At 41.7% G+C, this 15341-nt stretch overlaps 3 non-coding genes across 3 annotated transcripts; all 3 read right to left on the reverse strand.

Moving 5' to 3' along the window:
• Nucleotides 1-5677: 5677 nt before the first annotated feature.
• On the reverse strand, nt 5678-5750 carry trnak-uuu (transfer RNA lysine (anticodon UUU)). Its single transcript has one exon. It is a non-coding gene; the product is annotated as a tRNA-Lys (tRNA).
• An 897-nt stretch (nt 5751-6647) lies between these two features.
• Nucleotides 6648-6721, reverse strand: trnat-agu (transfer RNA threonine (anticodon AGU)). The gene has a single exon. It is a non-coding gene; the product is annotated as a tRNA-Thr (tRNA).
• A 5741-nt stretch (nt 6722-12462) lies between these two features.
• On the reverse strand, nt 12463-12535 carry trnak-uuu (transfer RNA lysine (anticodon UUU)). The gene has a single exon. It is a non-coding gene; the product is annotated as a tRNA-Lys (tRNA).
• Between the last annotated feature and the right edge of the window lie 2806 nt (nt 12536-15341).

The following is a 15341-nucleotide window of genomic DNA, read 5'->3' on the forward strand; positions in this document are numbered from 1 at the left end:
CTGACGTTAAGGACCTCTTGGATGCCGCTGACGTTACGCTTACGTGCCTTTGGGGGGCGGGCGTCTTGCGCTCCACCATTGACACACTGTCGTTTGGCGAAACTCCATCGTCACATGTTTGTGGCAACTTAAAGCGGTTGCTAGTGTCCGCGATCCACGACTCCACTCTTACCATGAATTCTGAGCAGCGCGTTAATCTAGGGTGAAACCAGTGGTGCTGATCAGTTTCACGCTCTTCATCCTTTGCGCACGATCGCACTGTTACATTACTTTCAATAAAGTCATTTAGCAGCGCTTTATATTGGCAGCGCTTGGCTTTAACGTCATGCAAATTACAAGCATTGTCCATAAGCGCCTCTAGTTCATTGTATAATACAGTCAACTGACTCCACTTGCCTTCTCTGGCGCTCTTCAGTTCGTCGAGCACCATCACCTGCTCAGATTCGGCGATAGCGGCGTTGTCCTCGCCGTGTGACATGGCGAAGTTTAAGGCAGGCAAGTCTTCTTCTCGCTTTCGGTTTCGGTTGATGCGCGTTTTTGAAGTCGCACGCGCGCTCTTCACAATCTTAAATCACTTATCTTCATTTCTGCGGCGGAGCCAAGCATTTGACTTTAATGTAGGTGCATGTTATTCACAAGTTCTGACGCGTGTCTTTAGTTACACAGTGTCACTGACGACATCAGACGTTTCGTTGATTTCTTTGTCTCTTGTTTATTTTCAACATGAAAAACAACGGTTGTTACAGTTTCTTGCATAAATCCACTGTAGTCACGACAAGTCGCTTGCTGTGTTCTGTAGCTTCGATAGATTACAGTTACAACAACTTATTTTACTGTATTCCTTTTAGCTTACTGTCTCACGGTCAAAAGCTTGTGTGCTCCACACCTTTCTATATCCTTCCGTGTCTTAACAACAACTACAACTAACGTGCGTGATAGACATGGAACTGCATAACTGTGGGATGATGTCACAGAACAACCCATGAAATGATGTCACAATACAAATTATATGTATGATACTTAATGCTTAATGCTTAACTAATAAACTGAAATAAGATAAACATAACAACAAATCACAAGAATGAAATATGGCCCTTACAAGAGGATTCTGCCCTTCACATACAGTGAAAGTTGTTACCAGGATCACTCTTCTGAACAGCCATGCTTCTAAAGTCTTATCTTGGATGAATGAATGTCTTATATGCCCATGGGATGTGAATTCCTTTAAAAAGATCAGCATTATCGACCAAGGTTGGCCTTCTGGACAAGGAGACCACATGACTCATTTTCAAGTCTATTTCATTTACAAACAGGGACTGAAGCCACAGACCCTGAGATTAAAAGACTAGTGCGCTACCGACTGAGAAATACAGCCAACTTGGTTGTTATTCTTTTGCAGCCGACACCGTTCTTCACATTTTCTACAGTTTTGCACACACACTTTTTCAACATTCTTCTCTGATCAAATGGATCATCTACTCTGGATCAGACAAAGACATCCACATCGGATAGTAGTAGCTTTCAGCAACTTATCACTGTATGCTTTCCTAGAAAATGGGCACAAGGAAGCTTTTAGTAATGTATTTTTATGTATACATATATTTATATAAATTGAAGTGCAGTGTGTAGTGCAATCTTGGGCAATTGGGCCATGTATAATTTGCAATATAGCTAATGACCTAAGGATACACAAGACTGTAAACTTGGCTAATCAGAAAGCTTGTGCATTGTGTGACCTTAACCCATGAGCTGTTAAATGTCAGACATAAAGCAAAGATTATCTTTTTTTTTTTACAGAAACCAGTCTGACCTGCATAGCAACAGAAGTGCACAGTGAGAAGCACTGCTGGGATTCGAACCCAGGATCTCCTGTTTACTAGACAGGCACTTTAACCAACTAAGCCACAGCGCCACAGCCATAGAACCTTCCACTCTCGCATATTGCCACAAACTCGTATCTGAGATGCTCCGGCACAGGAACTTGACTATCAAGCTAAGATTGTCTCCATTGGCATGCAGCATGATAGGACCATGAATGAAGTCCCACAGTGCTATACCATGCTTCACAGAGCACGCCAAAACTGCCAGTCATGGTATTTCAACTCAGGTTGTTCCAAGTTCATTGCAGCCAAAGATCATGCCTGTTGCAGTAGATTTCAGGCTTGCAAAAATGAACAAACTTCAAACACAAGGTATGTTATATATTTGCAACTGCCATACAGTTTACAGCAAAAACAATATGTATATATATATATATATATATATATATATATATATATATATCCATATATACTAGCTTATTGACAGCCATTGACTTCATTTAAATGTGACCAAATATAAGTCGGTAGAGTGAAACGTCCCACATATAAAAAGTTACACTTGTGTGGAAGCAAACATCAGGCAAATGTTCCACGGCTACTCAGAAAATGATTCAATTCTTGCAAATCAAAATGCCAGTGTTCGTTCACTTCTGTGGGAGGAATAGAGCTACCTTGCTTGAGCTCCATGGACAGATGTCTACCTGTGGAAAACACATGAAAACTGAGCAGAAATCCTGGCTGAAAGCAAGATACCCTGCCACAACCTGAGCCCACAAGCACTTAAGCCTTGAGTTCCTCATGCAGTTGGACCCAGACCTTGTCTGGTGCACCAAGAGATGAAACTCACAACAGGCACTGCTGGGATTTAAATCCAGGATCTCCTGTTTACAAGACAGGTGCTTTCACCAGCTAAGCCACAGTGCCAACAGCCTGGGTGGCACCTTGGGCATGACCCAGCACTTTTAACCGAGGCTCTCCTGGCCAAGACTTAATCTGATTGCAATGCTAATATTTCCTCCATCCGCATGCAGACCTCGCTGAGCTAGTGAGACGAGTACTCAACCAGCGATGCCATGCAAATGCTTTGATGTTTGTTTGCTCATCCTAACTTTGATTTCGGCTTGATAAGATCCCAAAACGGGTGAAAATCCTCAAGAAAATGTCAAGTTTTAGATCTGTAAATGGCACACAAGCCACAGCAAACAAGGTTATGGGTGATCTCCAGCCATAGTCCTAACAAGCATATCACAACAGTCAGGTGAAAGGAATTAAAATCCACTTGCCATGCACATCTAAAAGCAAGCAAGCCTTCATCAGATTGCTGTAGTGGACTTTGGCTCTTTGTCCCATAAGGATTGCGTGAATCAATGTCGTAACCTTTTGTTGAAGCTGGAGTTGAGCTGAGGGCTTGATTTGGGACAAATGGGCAGAAACATGTGGAAAACAATGATATTTCTTAAATTCAGCTGACAAGTCATTCAATCAAATATGGCACATAGGAAAGTGCATCTTGAACAGGGATTCCTGACCAAAGATTTCATTTTAGACATGGGGTGTGGATGAAAAGAAGGTAACAAGTTAGTGACTCTGGTGGGACTCGAACCCACAACCTTTGAATAGCTCCACAGCTGAGTCTAGAAGTCCAATGCGCTATCCATCGCGCCACAGAGCCAACCAGGGCGTTTTTTTTTTCAGGCTCTCCAAGACTCATGGATGCTCGAGTTCATTAGGCAGATGCTTTTCTGTTGCTACTAATCAAATTCCACCAAATGCAAACAACTATGGTAGGTGCTGATCCCACAAGCTGTCAACAGCGTCGAGAGAATGCCTTGATTTCACCATGGAATTTGCCACAGAACCCTGTCTGACTTGCAAAGTTATTCAACTCTGGCTGTAAGAAAGGCAAGAAAGGGATAGCTTTCGCACCAACAGATGATTGTTGCAGTAGACACAGCTTGGATAGCACTGTAGCATGGAGACCTCATCATATACACACTAGAGTAAGAGCTAGATAACATATTAAATAAGGTATCTTCTTATCACCCATAGATTGAACGTTTAGTGGTGTAAGGTCCTACAAATCCGAGACATCATGTTACCACACGAATGACGATTTGGCAGCAGCATTATTCTGTTGCGTTTCTGTGAATGCGCCTCATACACTTGATTTGATGCTTGCAAATGTCCCCACCATCTAAATAATCGCAACCACAGGTCAAATTATATGTCAAAAGAAGGCAGACAAACCAATGCAAATGCAAGAAACTATCTGCTCTAGTCATCGTCCTAATAGACAAATGTTTAAAGGTGTGGTGAAAAGAATTGCAGTCGCAATGTAGCTCATGACCGGATCATAATGTTGACAGCAGTTGCGCTAGGGATACACAAGATAGGAGTCTAATCTTGGCTAATCAGAAAGCTTGTGCATTGTGTGACCTTAACCCATGAGCTGTTAACGGTCGGACATAAAGCAAAGAGTTCATTTTCTTCACAGAAACCAGTCTGACCTGCATAGCAACAGAAGTGCACAGCAAGAGGCATTGCTGGGATTCGAACGCTCCTGTTGACCTCTCCTGGGATCTCCTGTTTACTAGACGTCTCTGCACATGGTTGTGTTGTTGAGGCTAAGCACTGAGCTTTGGAATCAGCTTTTGGTTGACGATGGAGTATGAAAAGTTGTCTTGTTTATGATTTATAGGTTTATTTCATCTTTCTCACAGTATTTTGCAGCATTGCCCATAGATGGTTGCAGAGGCTGCTCTCTAAACTGCTTTGCTGTTTGGCTAAGGTAAAACGTGAACATGGTTCCTGTCTGAAGCCTAAAAATCCTGAACTTAAGCCAACCGATACATTTGCGTGTATTGGAAAGATCCAAGGCTTGCTTTGGGGAGGAGGTCAAGTCATGAAATGAGACGTGGCAAAAGTTTATTTAACCACAGGCCCACGCTAAGTTCGCACACTTGGTGTAGTCGTGGCCGAGTGGTTAAGGCGATGTATTTTGGCATGAGGAAGATAGCAGCATGGTCAGATTTACCAAACAGTGGACGAGATTGTGCCCTATAGCCGTCCTTGACTGTAGTGTAGCAGTGGTCCAGTGTCCTTTTGCCCCTGATGGGACAGGTGATATGCTGATGAAAGTTTGGCGCTTCGCGTTTAAGGTTGACACTGTTAAAGTCCACCGCCACAATAAGCGCAGCGTCACGGTGTTGTGTCTAGTGCTGTGTGAGTGCCTCATGCAGCTCGCATAAGGCAGTCTCCGTGTCCGCTTAAGGCAGGATATAAACAGTGCTGATTATTACCGATGTAAATTTCCGAGGTAAATAAAAAGGAGGACACATGATGGACAGTAGTTCCACGTTTGGAGTGCAGGAGCGTGCGAGAGGAACAACGCTCCTGCTGTTGCACCAGCTGCTATTGACCATTAAACACACGCCGCCTCCCCTTGACTTCCCTAAGTCCTGTGTCCTGTCCATGCGGTGAACGGAGAAGAACTCGGCCGGCTGGATGACGTGGTCCGGCACCGCTGGGTTCAGCCATGTCTCGGTAAAGCAGAGGAGATTGCAGTCCCGAATGTCTCTCTGGAACATTATCCTGGCCCTGAGGTCATCGAGTTTGTTCTCCAGTGACTGGACATCGTGACGGCAGCCGACCTCACTGGCGCCATCTTGCGCCTTCCTGAGCATAGAACAATCTCCTAAGAGTAAGTCTCCACCGGGAAATTGTGGAAATCCTTGGCAAGTAGTCTGCAATTTCCAATTTTCTGCCCTTGAGAATTTCTTAATCCAAGCTAGCCCTCTTAATCGCTTTGAACAACTTGTGCCAAATGCTCTTTTTTCCTAAGCACCAATAGAAGGTAACGCCTGAACGGGGACTTGAACCCTGGACCCTCAGATTAAAAGTCTGATGCTCTACCGACTGAGCTATCCAGGCTCTGGAAGTTGTGCCATCCCTCACAAAAAGCAGTTTTACCCATCCTTTCCCAATGCTCGTCCATTGTTTGCCACATTTGAAGAAACCAAGCACTTGTGAGATCAATCGAACTGTTAAGATTTCTGTTTAACTGCCATGTTTTCAACATTTTCTTCCCTAACAAGAGGATTCTGACCTTCACATACAGTGAAAGTTGTTACCAGGATCACTCTTCTGAACAGCCATGCTTCTAAAGTCTTATCTTGGATGAATGAATGTCTTATATGCCCATGGGATGTGAATTCCTTTAAAAAGATCAGCATTATCGACCAAGGTTGGCCTTCTGGACAAGGAGACCACATGACTCATTTTCAAGTCTATTTCATTTACAAACAGGGACTGAAGCCACAGACCCTGAGATTAAAAGACTAGTGCGCTACCGACTGAGAAATACAGCCAACTTGGTTGTTATTCTTTTGCAGCCGACACCGTTCTTCACATTTTCTACAGTTTTGCACACACACTTTTTCAACATTCTTCTCTGATCAAATGGATCATCTACTCTGGATCAGACAAAGACATCCACATCGGATAGTAGTAGCTTTCAGCAACTTATCACTGTATGCTTTCCTAGAAAATGGGCACAAGGAAGCTTTTAGTAATGTATTTTTATGTATACATATATTTATATAAATTGAAGTGCAGTGTGTAGTGCAATCTTGGGCAATTGGGCCATGTATAATTTGCAATATAGCTAATGACCTAAGGATACACAAGACTGTAAACTTGGCTAATCAGAAAGCTTGTGCATTGTGTGACCTTAACCCATGAGCTGTTAATGGTCAGACATAAAGCAAAGATTAATTTTTTTCCACAGAAACCAGTCTGACCTGCATAGCAACAGAAGCGCACAGTGAGAGGCACTGCTGGGATTCGAACCCAGGATCTCCTGTTTACTAGACAGGCACTTTAACCAACTAAGCCACAGCGCCACAGCCATAGAACCTTCCACTCTCGCATATTGCCACAAACTCGTATCTGAGATGCTCCGGCACAGGAACTTGACTATCAAGCTAAGATTGTCTCCATTGGCATGCAGCATGATAGGACCATGAATGAAGTCCCACAGTGCTATACCATGCTTCACAGAGCACGGTAAGTCGGTAGAGTGAAACGTCCCACATATAAAAAGTCACACTTGTGTGGAAGCAAACATCAGGCAAATGTTCCACGGCTACTCAGAAAATGATTCAATTCTTGCAAATCAAAATGCCAGTGTTCGTTCACTTCTGTGGGAGGAATAGAGTTACCTTGCTTGAGCTCCATGGACAGATGTCTACCTGTGGAAAACACATGAAAACTGAGCAGAAATCCTGGCTGAAAGCAAGATACCCTGCCACAACCTGAGCCCACAAGCACTTAAGCCTTGAGTTCCTCATGCAGTTGGACCCAGACCTTGTCTGGTGCACCAAGATATGAAACTCACAACAGGCACTGCTGGGATTTGAACCCAGGATCTCCTGTTTACAAGACAGGTGCCCAGCACTTTTAACCGAGACTCTCCTGGCCAAGACTTAATCTGATTGCAATGCTAATATTTCCTCCATCCGCATGCAGACCTCGCTGAGCTAGTGAGACGAGTACTCAACCAGCGATGTTGATAAAAGGTGCCATCGCTCCCAAAAAGCAGTTTGAGGCATTTTTTCCCAACGCTCGTCCATTGTTTGACACATGTGAAGAAACAAAGCACTTGTGAACCCTTTCAAGTGGTGAGGTTGGCCACCAGAATTTTAAACCTTCACACTGGCTGATAACATGTCCCAGTATTTAAGCCGAGATCAATCGAACCGTTAAGATTTTGTTTAACTGCCATGTATTCAACATTTCGTTCCCTAACAAGAGGATTCTGACCATCACATCCAGTGAAAGTTGTTACCAGGATCACTCTTCTGAACAGCCCTGCCTCTAAAGTCTTATCTAGGATAAGTGAATGTCTTATATGCCTATGGTATGTGAATAACTTTAAAGAGATCAGCATTATCGACGAAGGTTGGCCTTCTAGACTCATTTTCAAGTCTACTTTATTTACAAACATGGACTAAAGCCATGGACCCTGAGATCAGAAGACCAGTGCGCTATCGACTGAGAAATACAACCAATTCGGTCAAGTTGGTTTGCAGTCTACACCATTCATTACATTTTCAACAGTTTTGCACACACACTTTTCCAGCATACTTCCCTGATCAAATGGATCGTCCACTCTGGACCAGACAAAGACATCCGCATCGGCTTTCAGCAATTTATCACTGTATGCTTTCTTAGAAAACGAGCACGAGGGAGCTTTCAGTAATGTATTTTTATATATACATATAGATATATTTATATATATTGAAGTCCAGTGTGTAGTGCAATCTTGGGCATTCGTGGCTCCGTGTAACTCGCAAGATGGAGATTAATACCACCTTTGCCACTGAATGCCCATCATCTGACACAAAGACTGTTGTGAAATAATCCCAAAGATTGTCCTACACTGCTCTATTCTCATAAGCTTTCCAGTCTGTAAGACAAGATTCAGGTCCAAGTTGTCCATGCTTCACACTCACACACTGAGCTGAGGACTGCTATTTGGTTATGAAAAACCCTCTTGATATCCATGGAGGGGAAAATCAGACAGGTTATGCAATCAGCTTTTGCTTTGTCCTTTGCACAAAAAAGCCCTATCCCAGATGGCAGAAGCCTAGAGCAATAGATGCCACCCATTACTTGTCCTTGAGAGAAAATGTGATGCCACATGCACTGCTGGCCGTGTAGGACCTAGTGGTGCAACGGTAGTGTGTCTGACTCCAGATCAGAGTGGAGTTGTAACATGCCTTTCTTCCACCCATATAATAACAGACGTAATCAGCAGGCACTTTTACCACTCGGCCACGATTAGTCGACGTGCACGCACTCAGCGTGGGCCCGTGATCAAATAGAATTTTGCCCCGTCTCATTTCATGATTTTCATGGCTTCAGGTAGTCGCCCTTGCCAGACTTAACCTCCTTTTCAAAACAAGCCTTTGTCTTTGCTTCACTGTGCAGTATGTAAAACGAATCATAGAATCAAACAAAATGACCAGATATCATGCATATTTTGCAAGTGAGGACTTTTTCTGCATTCGAATCTGTACTGGGAATCCTCATTGTATCAGTGATTGGCTAAAGTTAGGATTTTTAGGCTTCAGATAGGAACCACGCTCACGTTTTACCTTAGCAAAACAGTTTAGAGAGCAACCTCTGCAACCATCTATGGGCAATGCTGCAAAATACAGACAGAGATGAAATAAACCTTTGAATCATGAACAATGACAACTTTTCATACTGGAATTTTCACCTTCCAAACTGTATATATATATATATACAAACAGTTATATATATGGGTCAATGATGTGACGCCCCCTTTTCCTGTCCAGGTTAATTTTATTTTGCAGAAAAAACTAAAAAATACATAGAAATTTATCATCTACTTGTTATACCTTCTTTACCTACTAAACCACTCTAACTTCTCCAAATTTTTAAGTTTTTCATCATTTTTCTGCTATCCGGAGTGCCAAAACACCATATGGGGCGACCGTCCGGCCTTGACTTTAGTTAGTACAACTGGTTTAAAAACACTTTAAGTCAACTTAAATATATCCCTTTTCCTAGTTGGTATAATTTTAAACATGTTTTACATCCATTGACAAAACTATAAAGCATTTGCTCATATATTTCTATCATGATATACAAACGAATGTTGTCCGAATTATGTTGATTCTATCCATTTCATCCGGGGCGACCATCAACAAACCACAATTTTGGGACCTTTATTTTAAAAAACATCTCAAGGATGGGATATTGCATCAGCCAGACACAAGTGAAGACCCCCTGGAAACAACTGTATAGTAAATCAGTCTCTCTCATATAGTAAGAAAAAGCTGTTTTTTAACTGCTGTAATGTCGTAGTCACTTTTGGTCATCATGTGGGGCGACCACCCCAAAACTGTGAATTATAATTTTTTTCCACAAATCTATAATTTGATCATAAATTTGATAGTGCTTTGTCACTAGAAGAAACTAGTTTGGTTTCTAAGGCTAACTGTTAGCCTGTTATACTTGAGTAAACTTGAAAACATCATATGGGGCGACCGAGTATCATGTGGGGCGACCACTGCTAAATGTTTTAAATGATAGATATATGTCCTATATTTGTAGTTTTCATATTCTATACATCAATTATATACATAGAGTTAATTGTTTAAGTATAATTATTTGTATATTTTATCTTTTTTTTTCTAAATTCAGCCATTTTCCATTCCTTTTATAGGGATAAACATTTATTTTAACTGGATAATGAAGGAGACTCTGATTGTAAGGGCCATATTTCATTCTTGTGATTTGTTGTTATGTTTATCTTATTTCAGCTTATTAGTTAAGCATTAAGTATCATACTTATAATTTGTATTGTGACATAATTTCGAGTTGTTCTGAGACATCATCCCACAGTTATGTAGTTTCATGTCTATCACGCACGTCAGTTGTTAGTTGTTGTTAAGACACGGAAGGATACAGAAAGGTGTGGAGCACACAAGCTTTTGACCGTGAGACAATAAGCTAAAAGGAATTCAGTAAAATAAGTTGTTGTAACTGTAATCTATCGAAGCTACAGAACACAGCAAGCGACTTGTCGTGACTACAGTGGATTTATGCAAGAAACTGTAACACCGTTGTTGTTTTTTTGTTTTTTTTTTGTTTGTTTTTTTATTAAGGATTTTCAAATAATACAAACACAATCAAACAGAGAGACAAACGAACGAACAAACAAACACACCCACCCACAGCGCTGAAAAAATAACAATATGCAATGTACAAGAAAATATAAAACTCTGCCTGCTGAAGTTAAGCAAAGCAAAACATGATGGGGAAAATAGAAACCTCTGTTAAAATAAACATTCAGAGTTTTTGCAAAAAACAGTGGAGAGGTTTCCAGAGTTTCCAAAATTTGTCCGACCTGTGATTAAGATCATGAGTTAGTTTCTCCAAGGGAAGAAAAGATGACAGCTGGGTACACCGTTGTTTTTGATGTTGAAAATAAACAAGAGACAAAGAAATCAACGAAACGTCTGAAGTCGTCAGTGAAACTGTGTAACAAAAGACACGCGTCAGAACTTGTGAATAACATGCACGTACACTGATATTATAGAATAAACTTGTGAAATAATGGTTTTCATAAAATGAAAGGGCGCTCAAGTTTATCTTTCTTCATCAGTTTATCTACTTACTGATATGAGTTCAACTAGTCTTAATGATCCATAAAAATGTGAATTCTGAGATATATAACGGTCGCCCCAGATGACTTTTTTAAGGCTATGTTTTATTAACTTAAGTGTAAAAACACTAAAAAGACATTTTTTTTTACTTTTCTTTATAAAGGCATGTGTACACTACATTCCAAATGTTTAGACAATGGCCAAACATATTTTTGGTATTTTAAAATTGGCCTATTAAAAAGTCTTATCCGTCAATGACCCATACAGTGGTGTGAAAAACTATTTGCCCCTTCCTGATTTCTTATTCTTTTGCATGTTTGTTACACTTAAATGTTTCTGCTCATCAAAAAACGTTAACTATTAGTCAAAGATAACATAATTGAACACAAAATGCAGTTTTTAAAAGAAGGTTTACGTTATTAAGGGAGAAAAAAAAACTCCAAATCTACATGGCCCTGTGTGAAAAAGTGATTGGCCCCCTTGTTAAAAAATAACTTAACTGTGGTTTATCACACCTGAGTTCAATTTCTGTAGTCACCCCCAGGCCTGATTACTGCCACACCTGTTTCAATCAAGAAATCACTTAAATAGGAGCTACCTGACACAGAGAAGTAGACCAAAAGCACCTTAAAAGCTAGACATCATGCCAAGATCCAAAGAAATTCAGGAACAAATGAGAACAAAAGTAATTGAGATCTATCAGACTAGTAAAGGTTATAAAGCCATTTCTAAAGCTTTGGGACTCCAGCGAACCACAGTGAGAGCCATTATCCACAAATGGCAAAAACATGGAACAGTGGTGAACCTCTCCAGGAGTGGCCGGCCGACCAAAATTACCCCAAGAGCGCAAAGACAACTCATTCGAGAGGCCACAAAAGACCCCAGGACAACGTGGGCAGAATTTTAAATTACATCCAATCCCTAGGAAGACCATGCATGTTTGTGTCAACCTCTTGACAAAAGATGAAAGCGCTCAGGTAACAGCTCACCAACCTAATTACTAGGCAGACATCCTCAGCCTGCTATAACATGTTTCCCATTCTCGGCCGGCTGTGCGTGCTGAGAAAATTTAGGGCCTGATAAGGCGTCTTTAGATGCCATCATAATAGAAGATTCAGCTGGTCTGACAGACAGGATCCTAGCTTATCCTAGGTAAGAAATGGAAATGTTCGAAGCTTCAAGTTTCCTGCTGAGGTGAGGGGTTTGTATTTTATTCATCTGTAGATAAGAAGACCTGTGGCAATACCATCTCCTGGTGACCTTCCTGAACATAAGACAATCTCCTAAGAGAAAGTATCCACTGGTAAATTATGGAAATACTTGGCAAGGCGTCAGCAATTTCCAACTTTCTGCTCTTAAGAATTTCTTAATCCAAGCTGGGCCTCTTAATCGCTTTGAACAACTTGCGTCAAACGCTCTTCTTCCTAAGCACCAATAGAAGGTAACGCCTGAACAGGGACTTGAACCCTGGACCCTCAGATTAAAAGTCTGATGCTCTACCGACTGAGCTATCCAGGGTACGAAAAATGTGCCATCGCTCCCAAAAAGCAGTTTGAGGCATCCTTTCCCAACGCTCGTCTATTGTTTGACACATGTGAAGAAACAAAGCACTTGTGAACCCTTTCAACTGGTGAGGTTGGCCACGAGAACTTTAAACCTTCACACTGGCTGATAACATGTCCCAGTATTTAAGCCGAGATCAATCGAACCGTTAAGATTTTTGTTTAACTGCCATGTTTTCAACATTTCGTTCCCTAACAAGAGGATTCTGACCATCACATCCAGTGAAAGTTGTTACCAGGATCACTCTTCTGAACAGCCCTGCCTCTAAAGTCTTATCTAGGATAAGTGAATGTCTTATATGCCTATGGTATGTGAATAACTTTAAAGAGATCAGCATTATCGACGAAGGTTGTCCTTCTAGACAAGGAGACCACATGACTCATTTTCAAGTCTACTTTATTTACAAACATGGACTAAAGCCATGGACCCTGAGATCAAAAGACCAGTGCGCTATCGACTGAGAAATACAACCAACTCGGTCAAGATTGGTTTGCAGTCGACACTGTTCATTACATTTTCAACAGTTTTGCACACACACTTTTCCAGCATACTTCCCTGATCAAATGGATCGTCCACTCTGGACCAGACAAAGACATCCGAATCGGCTTTCAGCAATTTATCACTGTATGCTTTCATAGAAAACGGGCACAAGGGAGCTTTCAGTGATGTATTTTCATATATACATATAGATATATTTATATACGTTGAAGTCCAGTGTGTAGTGCAATCTTGGGCATTCGTGGCTCCGTGTAACTCGGAAGATGGAGATTAATACCACCTTTGCCACTGAATGCCCATCATCTGACACAAAGACTGTTGTGAAATAATCCCAAAGATTGTCCCACACTGCTCCATACTCATATGCTTTCCAGTCTATGAGACAAGACTCAGGTCCAAGTTGTCCAAGCTTCACACTCACACACTGAGCTGAGGAGTGCTATTTGATCATGAAAAACCCTCTTGATATCCATGGACGGGGGAATCAGACAGGTTATGCAATCAGCTTTTGCTTTGTCCTTTGCACAAAAAAAAGCCCTATCCCAGATTCCAGAAGCCTGGAGCAATAGATGACGCGCGTGACTTGTCCTTGAGAGAAAATGTGCTGCCACATGCACTGCAGGCCATGTAGGACCTCGTGGTGCAACGGTAGTGCGTCTGACTCCAGATCAGAAGGTTGCGTGTTCAAATCACGTCGAGGTCATGAGCTGTTTGTGTGTGGCGGCTGGTGTTGCTGGCTTTTCCGAGAAGGATCGTGGGCAGAATTTTAAATTACATCCAATCCCTAGGATGACCATGCATGTTTGTGTCAACCTCTTGACAAATAATGACAGCGCTCAGGTAACAGCTCACCGACCTAATTACTAGGCAGACATCCTCATCCTGCTATAAACATGTTTCCCATTCTCGGCCGGCTGTGCGTGCTAGGAAAAGTTAGGGCCTGATAAAGTGTCTTTAGATGCCATCTTAATAGAAGATTCAGCTGGTCTGACAGACAGGATCCTAGCTAATCCTCGGTAAGAAATGGAAATGTTTGAAGCTTCAAGTTTCCTTCTAAGGTGAGGGGTTTGTATTTTATTCATCTGTAGATAAGAAAACCTGTGGCAATACCATCTCCTGGTGACCTTCCTGAACATAAGACAATCTCCTAAGAGAAAGTATCCACTGGTAAATTATGGAAATACTTGGCAAGGAGTCAGCAATTTCCAACTTTCTGCTCTTGAGAATTTCTTAATCCAAGCTGGGCCTCTTAATCGCTTTGAACAACTTGCGTCAAACGCTCTTCTTCCTAAGCACCAATAGAAGGTTACGCTTGAACAGGGACTTGAACCCTGGACGCTCAGATTAAAAGTCTGATGCTCTACCGACTGAGCTATCCAGTGTACGAAAAAGGGGCCATCGCTCCCAAAAAGCAGTTTGAGGCATCCTTTCCCAACGCTCGTCCATTGTTTGACACATGTGAAGAAACAAAGCACTTGTGAACCCTTTCAAGTGGTGAGGTTGGCCACCAGAATTTTAAACCTTCACACTGGCTGATAACATGTCCCAGTATTTAAGCCGAGATCAATCGAACCGTTAAGATTTTTGTTTAACTGCCATGTTTTCAACATTTCGTTCCCTAACAAGAGGATTCTGACCATCACATCCAGTGAAAGTTGTTACCAGGATCACTCTTCTGAACAGCCCTGCCTCTAAAGTCTTATCTAGGATAAGTGAATGTCTTATATGCCTATGGTATGTGAATAACTTTAAAGAGATCAGCATTATCGACGAAGGTTGTCCTTCTAGACAAGGAGACCACATGACTCATTTTCAAGTCTACTTTATTTACAAACATGGACTAAAGCCATGGACCCTGAGATCAAAAGACCAGTGCGCTATCGACTGAGAAATACAACCAACTCGGTCAAGATTGGTTTGCAGTCGACACTGTTCATTACATTTTCAACAGTTTTGCACACACACTTTTCCAGCATACTTCCCTGATCAAATGGATCGTCCACTCTGGACCAGACAAAGACATCCGAATCGGCTTTCAGCAATTTATCACTGTATGCTTTCATAGAAAACGGGCACAAGGGAGCTTTCAGTGATGTATTTTCATATATACATATAGATATATTTATATACGTTGAAGTCCAGTGTGTAGTGCAATCTTGGGCATTCGTGGCTCCGTGTAACTCGGAAGATGGAGATTAATACCACCTTTGCCACTGAATGCCAATCATCTGACACAAAGACTGTTGTGAAATAATCCCAAAGA

The sequence above is a fragment of the Clarias gariepinus genome, chromosome 5 (genome assembly GCF_024256425.1).
Source record: "Clarias gariepinus isolate MV-2021 ecotype Netherlands chromosome 5, CGAR_prim_01v2, whole genome shotgun sequence".
NCBI classification, from domain to species: Eukaryota; Metazoa; Chordata; class Actinopteri; order Siluriformes; family Clariidae; genus Clarias; species Clarias gariepinus.